Source organism: Bos javanicus, chromosome X (genome assembly GCF_032452875.1).
Source record: "Bos javanicus breed banteng chromosome X, ARS-OSU_banteng_1.0, whole genome shotgun sequence".
NCBI lineage: Eukaryota > Metazoa > Chordata > Mammalia > Artiodactyla > Bovidae > Bos > Bos javanicus.
This window is the reverse complement of record NC_083897.1, coordinates 38,417,745-38,425,743: the sequence shown is the minus strand read 5'-3', so window position 1 is coordinate 38,425,743 and position 7,999 is coordinate 38,417,745.

Sequence of the window (7,999 nt, the reverse complement as noted above, 5' to 3'; positions counted from 1 at the left end):
CGACTGAGTGACTGAACAATAGCAACAAGTGCATCATGGAGAGCTTCACAGAGGAAGTGAGGTTTCAGCTGACTTTGAACCACATGGTCTTACCCCTACTGTTGTCCTCCAGTGAACAAGGGCTAGTCTTAGTGTTTGTTGTATGTGAATTCATTCAGTCCTTCCAATGACCCTGGAGGGGGTTGCAGTTACTTCCCCTGGTTCACAGGTGGGGAAACTGAGGCAGGCAAGGTTAGGGAACTTGCACCAAGTCACATGGCTTGTAAGTGGCCAGGCCAAGAGTCAACCATGGGCCGCTGCCTTTAACTATCAGGCCCTGAGGCCCTGAAGCAGGAAGCAGGCATTGGGTGGGAGGGGAGAGGGGATCTGCCTGAGGCCAAGCCTGCAGTTGACACACCCACAGAGCATTTCCTCCAACCTTGAAATCAAGTTGGTTGAGGTGGTGAAGGCAGGAAAACCCAGGAGATCCCTAGAGAACAGGACTGCCAGTGGAGGGGAGGATGGGGTGGGGGGTCCACAAGGCAGAAGGAGGTGGCCAGTGGAGCCGGTGAGGTCTTAGCCTGAGAAGCTTGGCTTGGGGTGATGAACTCTGGGGGTGAGTGATGGTCACAAGAGGGAACTTGGGAGACCAGGGTGTCAGGGGAGGTGAGCCACCCAGAACCTGAAGGTCCAGCAGATTCAGAGCATGGGTGCTCAATGAGTTGTCTTCGTCTACACCTTTCATCTCCAAGGCGGAAGGCCAAATGCCCAAGAAGGGGCCTAGAATGGAAGGGCCTAGAAGGGTGGGATCTAGAATCTCTGGGCGGGGCAGGCTGCTGGCAGAGTGATGGGGCAAGGGTCTCTGGACACTAAGACTGGAAGCAGAGACAAAAAAAAATGCAGATGTCTCTGCGTTTCAAGACTGGAAGGACCGTCCTTCCCCCTGCCCATAGAAAGTTTTAGAATTTTCAAATCAGCTTGTCAAGTTCCAGAAAAAAACCGTTGGTACTTTTTTGAGCAGGTAAATGGAGATTTTGTTGAATTTTGAATCCCTTTCTAGACTAATCATCTCTAAAATATCGTTTCTCCATCTCTAAGCATGGCACCTCTCTCTACTTATTAATATCATTTGAGTACATTTTCCCCTAAGGACTTGCACATCTCATGTTAGATTTATTTATTATTTGATGCCATTAGAAATGGTATCTTTTTTAAAAAAAAATCACTTTCTGATTGTGTTGCTGGTACATAGAAGCACAACTGGTTTTTAAAAAATTGAAGTTAGCTGATTTACAATATTGTGTTAGTTTCAGGTGTACAACAAAGGAAACACAGTGGACTTCGGTGTATGGATTTTGGTGGTTTTTTTTGGCCACACAATGTGTCACGTGTGATCTTAGTTTCCTGACCAGGGATCGAACCCGGCACTGAAAGAGTGGAGTCTCAACCACCGGACCACCAGGGAAGTGGTTGTCTACTTCCGGTGTATGGATTTTGTATCAAGTAACTTCATAAATGCTTGCATGAAGTCTAATAATTCTTTCTGGATTCTTTTTTTGTGGACTCTTCTTGGTTTTCTACTTACACAGTCATACCTTCCACCAGGAATGAGTGTTTTGTTTTTTCTTTTTCAGTCTTTTTAAGTACAATTTCTTTTTCTCACTGTATTTCCCTAGACAGTACAAGGTTGAATGGAAGCAAAGAGAATATTATTAAGATTTTATCATTAATTATGATGCTTGCAGGGGGTGTTTATAGACACCTTTATGAGATTAAGGAAGTTCCCTTCCCATCCTAGTTTGCCATATGATGAATGTTATCAAATATTTTTCCTGAATGGACTGAGTCGATGGATGATAGAATTTTCCTCCTTGTATCAGTTAATATGGTAAATTATGTTAATTGATTTTGTAATTTTAAACCCCTCTTTCAAAGAAATGCTTACTCTTGTGCTTCTCGGACTAAACTCAAGTTTGTCATGGTATATTGGTGGATTGGTTTTGTTGCTGTTTTTGGAGAATTTCCTCTTTTTCTGTTCCCTGGAACAAATTATCTAATTACAAGGGTTATCAGTTCCTTGAAGGCTTGATAGAATTCATCTATAAAATGATCTAGGCCTTCCTTGTTTTTGCAGCCACCAGCCCCTCTATCCATACATTTTAAATTACCAATGTCTTTAATAACTGTGGGACTGTTCAGGTTTTCTGTTTCTTTTTGAGTCAATTTTTTGTATTGTGGTAAAAGAATGCATAGTATAAAGTTTACCATCTTAACCATTTTTGTTTACATATCAGTAGTGTTAAGTATACTCACATTGTTATGAAACAGATTTCCAGAACTTTTTCATCTTGCAAAACTGAAATACTATATCCATTAAACACATCTCCTTTTCCCCAGCCCCTGGCACCCACCATTATACTTTCTGTGTCTATGAATCTGACTACTCTAGGTACCTCACATAGGTGCATATGTGCTAAGTCACTTCAGTCATGTCCGATTCTTTGCAACCCCAAGGACTATAGTCCACCAGGCTCTTCTGTCCATGGGACTCTCCAGGCAGTAATACTGGAATGGGTTGCCATTTCCTTCTCCAAGGGATCTTCCCGACCCAGGGATCAAACCTATGTTTCCTGTGGCTCCTGTATTGCAGGCAGATTCTTTACCTATGAACTACTGAGGAAGCCCTCACATAGATGGAATCGTGTGACTCTTTTGTGACTGGCTTATTTCACATAACATAATGTCATCAAGGTCTACCCATGTTATAGCATCTGGTTGGATTCCCTTCCATTTTGTGTATAGACCACATTTTGTTCATCTATTCATCTGTCAGTGGACATTCAGCTTGCTTCTGCCTCTTGGCTATTGTGAATAGCACATGGATATGTATATGGGTCTACTTTCAGTTCTTTTGGATATATACTCAGAAGTGGGAATGCTGATGGTAGTTCTGTTTGCTTTTTTGGAGAACTTCCAGACCATTTTTTTTATGGCAGCTAGCACCACTTTACAATCCCACCAACAGTGTGCAAGGCTTCTAATTTTTCTACGTTCTTGCCACTATTTGATGTTTTCTGTGTTTTTTAAAGTAGTAACCATTCTAATGGGTGTGAAGTATTTTATTGTGGTTTTGACTTACATTTTTTGATGATTAGTGATGTTGAGTATGTTTTAATAGGCTTGTTGGCCATTTGTGTATCATCTCTGGAGAAATGTCTATTCAAGTCCTTTGCACATTTTTTAATCAGGTAATTTGATCTGTTGTTGTTGAGTTGTCAGAGTTCTTTGTGTATTCTAAATATTAACCCTTTATCAGCTATATGACATAAATATTTTCTCTCATTTTGTAGGAGGCCATTTTATTCAGTTCATTGTATCTTGTTACTACACATATGTCCCCAGTGTCAACTGGAGGGCAACATTACCAATGACTCTGAAGCCCTCGTATACCCTCCTCCTCCCTTGACAGAGGCAAGCACTATCCTTACTTTTCTTTGTACTTGGCACAAATATGGATAATCCTTAAACAATATACATAGTTTGGTTTTATACTTTTGGAATTTATATAAATGGAGTCATACTGGTTGTATTTTTCTGTAACTTGTTGCTTTAGTTCCATATTACATTAGTGACATGAATCTAAGTTTGAAACATATAGCTGGAGTTTATTCATTTTTATTGCTGAATAGTTTTCCATCATATGACTGTAACATTGTTCTCCTGTTAATGGACACCTGCTTTTTTTTTTTTTTTCTTGGCTTTTGCCTATTATAAATAAGGCAGCTATGAATGACCTGTACACATAATCTGGTGTATTTGCAAAAGACCTTCTATAGGATACACTCAGGAGTGACACTGTCAGGTTGTAAATATGTACATCTTCGATTCCACTGGGGTTTAGTTGCTAAGTTGTGTCCAACCCTTGCAACCCCATGGACTGTAGCCCGCCAGGCTCCTCTGTCCATGAGATTTTCCAGGCAATTCTACTAGATAATGCCAAATTGTTTTCCAGAGTGATTGTACTAGTTTATATCTCCCCCACAGTGTATGAGTTCTTGCTACTCCAGATCACTGCTAACACATGGCATTGTCTGACTTTTTGTTGTTGTTCAGTTGCTAAGTCTTGATTCTTTGTGACCCCATGGACTGCAGCACGCCAGGCTTCCCTGTCCTTCACTATCTTCCTGAGTGTGCTCAAACTCATGTCCAGTGAGTCAGTGATGCTATCCAACCATCTCATCCTCTGTCACCCCCTTCTCTTTTGTCTTTTTCATTTCTATCAATCAGTGCATGGGACTAAAATGATATCTCACTGTGGCTTTTTTTTTTTTTTTTTGACCGTGCTTTATGGCATATGGGATCTTACTTCCCCGAGCAGGGACTAAACCCACACTGCCTGCATTGGAAGTGTAGTCTTAACCACTGGGCCCCTAAGGAAGTCTTCACTGTGACTTTATTTTTTTTTAATATAAATTTATTTATTTTAATTGGAGGTTAATTACTTTACAATATTGTATTGGTTTTGCCATACATCAACATGAATCTGCCACGGGTGTACATGTGTTCCCCATCCTGTACCCCTCTCCCACCTCCCTCCCCATACCATCCCTCTGGGTCATCCCAGTGCACCAGCCCCAAGCATCCTGTATCCTGCATTGAACCTGGACTGGTGATTTGTTTCACATATGATATTATACATGTTTCAATGCCATTCTCCCAAATCATCCCACCCTTGCCCTCTCCCACAGAGTCCAAAAGACTGTTCTATACATCTGTGTCTCGCATACAGGGTTATCGTTACCATCTCTCTAATTCCATATATCACTGTGACTTTAATTTGCATTTCCACAGACCTTCTTTTCTAACTCACGAGAGAGTAAAGTCAGCTCTTCTGCATGAGGTGGGACAAAGATGTGAGAATCTAGCAGCTTTATATATACATATACGTGTATATATATATATATATGTATATATATAATTTATGTATATAATTGAAATACATGTGATCTAGTAGCCTCTTACACAGACTCTCAATAGATCCTCCTGTTCCCCACCCCAGCACACATACACACACACACACGCACACACACACACACGCACACACACACAGTATTTCTTCTGAGTTATCTGGTGCTTCCAATTCTTGTGGAAACCAGCCTCTGCTGCCGGCTGCCTCTCAATGCTGTTTTCAACAAAACCAAAGGTTGGTACTTTGAAATTAGTTCTGCTTTCTCAAAACACTGCAGAAGTGATGGTAAGGGGATGACAAGTGAAAAAAGGAATAAATGTACCACAGAAAAGGAGTACCTTTCAGGGGCTACACAGGTGTCCACGCTTCCATGCTTTATCCAGAGCCTCTCATTACATTGGCAAGGGATGTGGCAGCTGTGATTCTACCTCTTTTCCCTCCTGACATCATTTATTTGGATACCCTGTCCTTTCATTCTTGCCAGTGAAAGTGAAACTCACTCAGTTGTGTCTGACTCTTTGCGACCCCATGGACTATACAGTCCATGGAATTCTCCAGGCCAGAATACTGGAGTGGATAGCCTTTCCCTTCTCCAGGGGATCTTCTCAACCCAGGGATCAGACCCAGGTCTCCCACATTGCAGGCGGATTCTTTACCAGCTGAGCTACCAGGGAAGCCCGTCTTTCTTGACAGAGCCTTATTTATGTTACTAATTTCAGAGAAATTTTAGTTTTATCTTTGTTTTTTCTCAATTTCATCAACTTCTACTGTCTTTGTGAGTTCCTTCTTTCAGCTTTCTTTGAGTTTATTCTACTGCGGTTTTTCTGACTTCCTGTGTCGGGGTTCAGCTCCCTCAACTTAAAGCTGGACGTTTTCTCATAAGTCCTACTTGAGCTACATGCCGCACGTCTTCATTGTCGTTCAGTTCTAACGTCTTTTAGATTTTCATTATCATTCTTCTGGACCAATTAATTATTCAGAAGTGTATTTGTAAATATAACTATGTAAATTTAAAATTTCAAATGTGGGAGGACTTCATTTTAGCTTTATCATCCATTTATGGGTTTATTCTATTGCAGTTTGAACATGCTCTGTGTGATACTCATTCTAGTATTTGTTGAGATTTGTTTTGTGGCTGAGAACACGGTGGGTTTTAGTAAGTGTTCAAGGTGAACTTGAAGTGTGTACTCCCTAGTTTTCGTATATCTGTTAATCAAGCTTGTTCAATTGGTGCTACATTCTTCCCCCTTTTGTCTGCTTGAGCTACCAATTGGAGTGAGGGGTAGTGTGACTTATTGTGGTGAATTTACTAATTTATTAATTTTTCCTTTTCCTACTAATTTTTGTTTGATGTACATTTGAGGCTCTGTCTTTAGGTAGCTACACACACACCTTCAGAATGGTTCAGTTCAGTTCAATCGCTCAGTCGTGTCCGACTCTTTGCAACCCCATGAATCGCAGCACGCCAGGCCTTCCCTGTCCATCACAAACTCCGCTTCTCAATGGATTACTTCTTTAATCATTGGGCAGCAACCTCTTGTATTTCTAGTAATGATTTGTGCCCTGAGGTCTACTTTGTCTAAACTTAACTTCTGTCCATTAACTTCCTTTTGAGTGATATTCACTGGGTATGTCTCTTTCTATCGATATCAATTAGGGTTTGGTGGCAGACCACAGAACCATTCTAGCTTTGTAAGTTGAAAAAAAAAAAAAAGGATTTATTATCAAGTAGGGACAACTTGCATAATCTTTGCAAGAGACGGGAATGACTCCTAAACCTCTGAATTGCTAGTTCTCCCAGGATCAGGAACAACTCCTAACCTCAAATCTCAGATAAAATGCAATCTGCCTCCTGTTTCCCAGATAAGAGACCAAGGCACCTCCTGACCACGCTGCTTCTCTGCTGGCCAACGCCCCCTCAGAGGACCTCCAGCCTGGAGCTCTCAGCCAGCTGCACCCTCCTAGTGCCAACTGCCTGCTCATCACTTCCACTCGTGCCTTCTGCTGGGGCTGCAGGCCCGGGGCCAGCAAGCAGTCATTGGGCAGAGCACCTTCTCTTTGACCTGTCCTTTCTTCAACAGGTGCCACCACCCACCCGGCCACCCAACCATCACCTTGAGTCTCACCCCACCCCTTTCCTGCCCTGGAGTTTGAGCTGTGCCCCCAACCATCTGTTTCTTTCTTTTTGGCTGCCCTGCATGGCATGCACATGCGAGATCTTAAGTTCTCCCAAGCAGGAATTGAACCCGGGCCCTCTGCTGTGGAAGTGCAGAGCCTTCACCACCGGACTGCCAGGGAAGTCCCCCTGTTGACTTCTAATTACTCTCTAATCCATCTGGGGTTTCAGGCCTCAGCACATCCGGCCCGGGTTGTCAAGCCGTATGCTCCTTGTCTATGTCTCTCTGTATCACTTCACCTATTATCCATCCATCCACCCATCATCATCATCAATCTATCATCTCTATTATTTATCGGTCATCCATCACTTCTACCTCTTTAGGATCAGTGTCTCTATCATCTATTTTTCGAGGTACAATTCACATAAAGGCATACCTTTTAAAGTGCACACTTTGTTGGCATTTAGCAGATGGACAGTATTTACAACCATGGCCTCTACAGATCTAGAACATTCTTATTACCCCCAAAAAGGAAAACTGAGCCCATTCAGCAGTCACGCCCCAGCTCCTGGCAGCCATCGGTCTACTTGGTAAGTGGAATAATACTCTATTGTATGCAGAGACCACATTTTGCTTGTGCATTCATCTGTTGATAGACATTCCAGTTGTTTCCACTTTGGATTACCATCAACAGTACTGTGAAGAATATTCATGTGTAAAGGTTTATGACTGAACATCTATTTTCCATTCTCTGGGTCTAAACCTCCGAGTGGAAGTGCTGGGTCACATGGGAACTCCGTGCCCAGCTTTCCCAGACCCACCACCCTCTTGCCCACCATGGCTGCCCCGTTTCCGGTCCCACCAGCAAGGGATAAGGGCCAGGTGTGGTGTTCTTGCCTCCCTCCGCTCAGCCTTCTTGAAGCAGAGCTCCCAT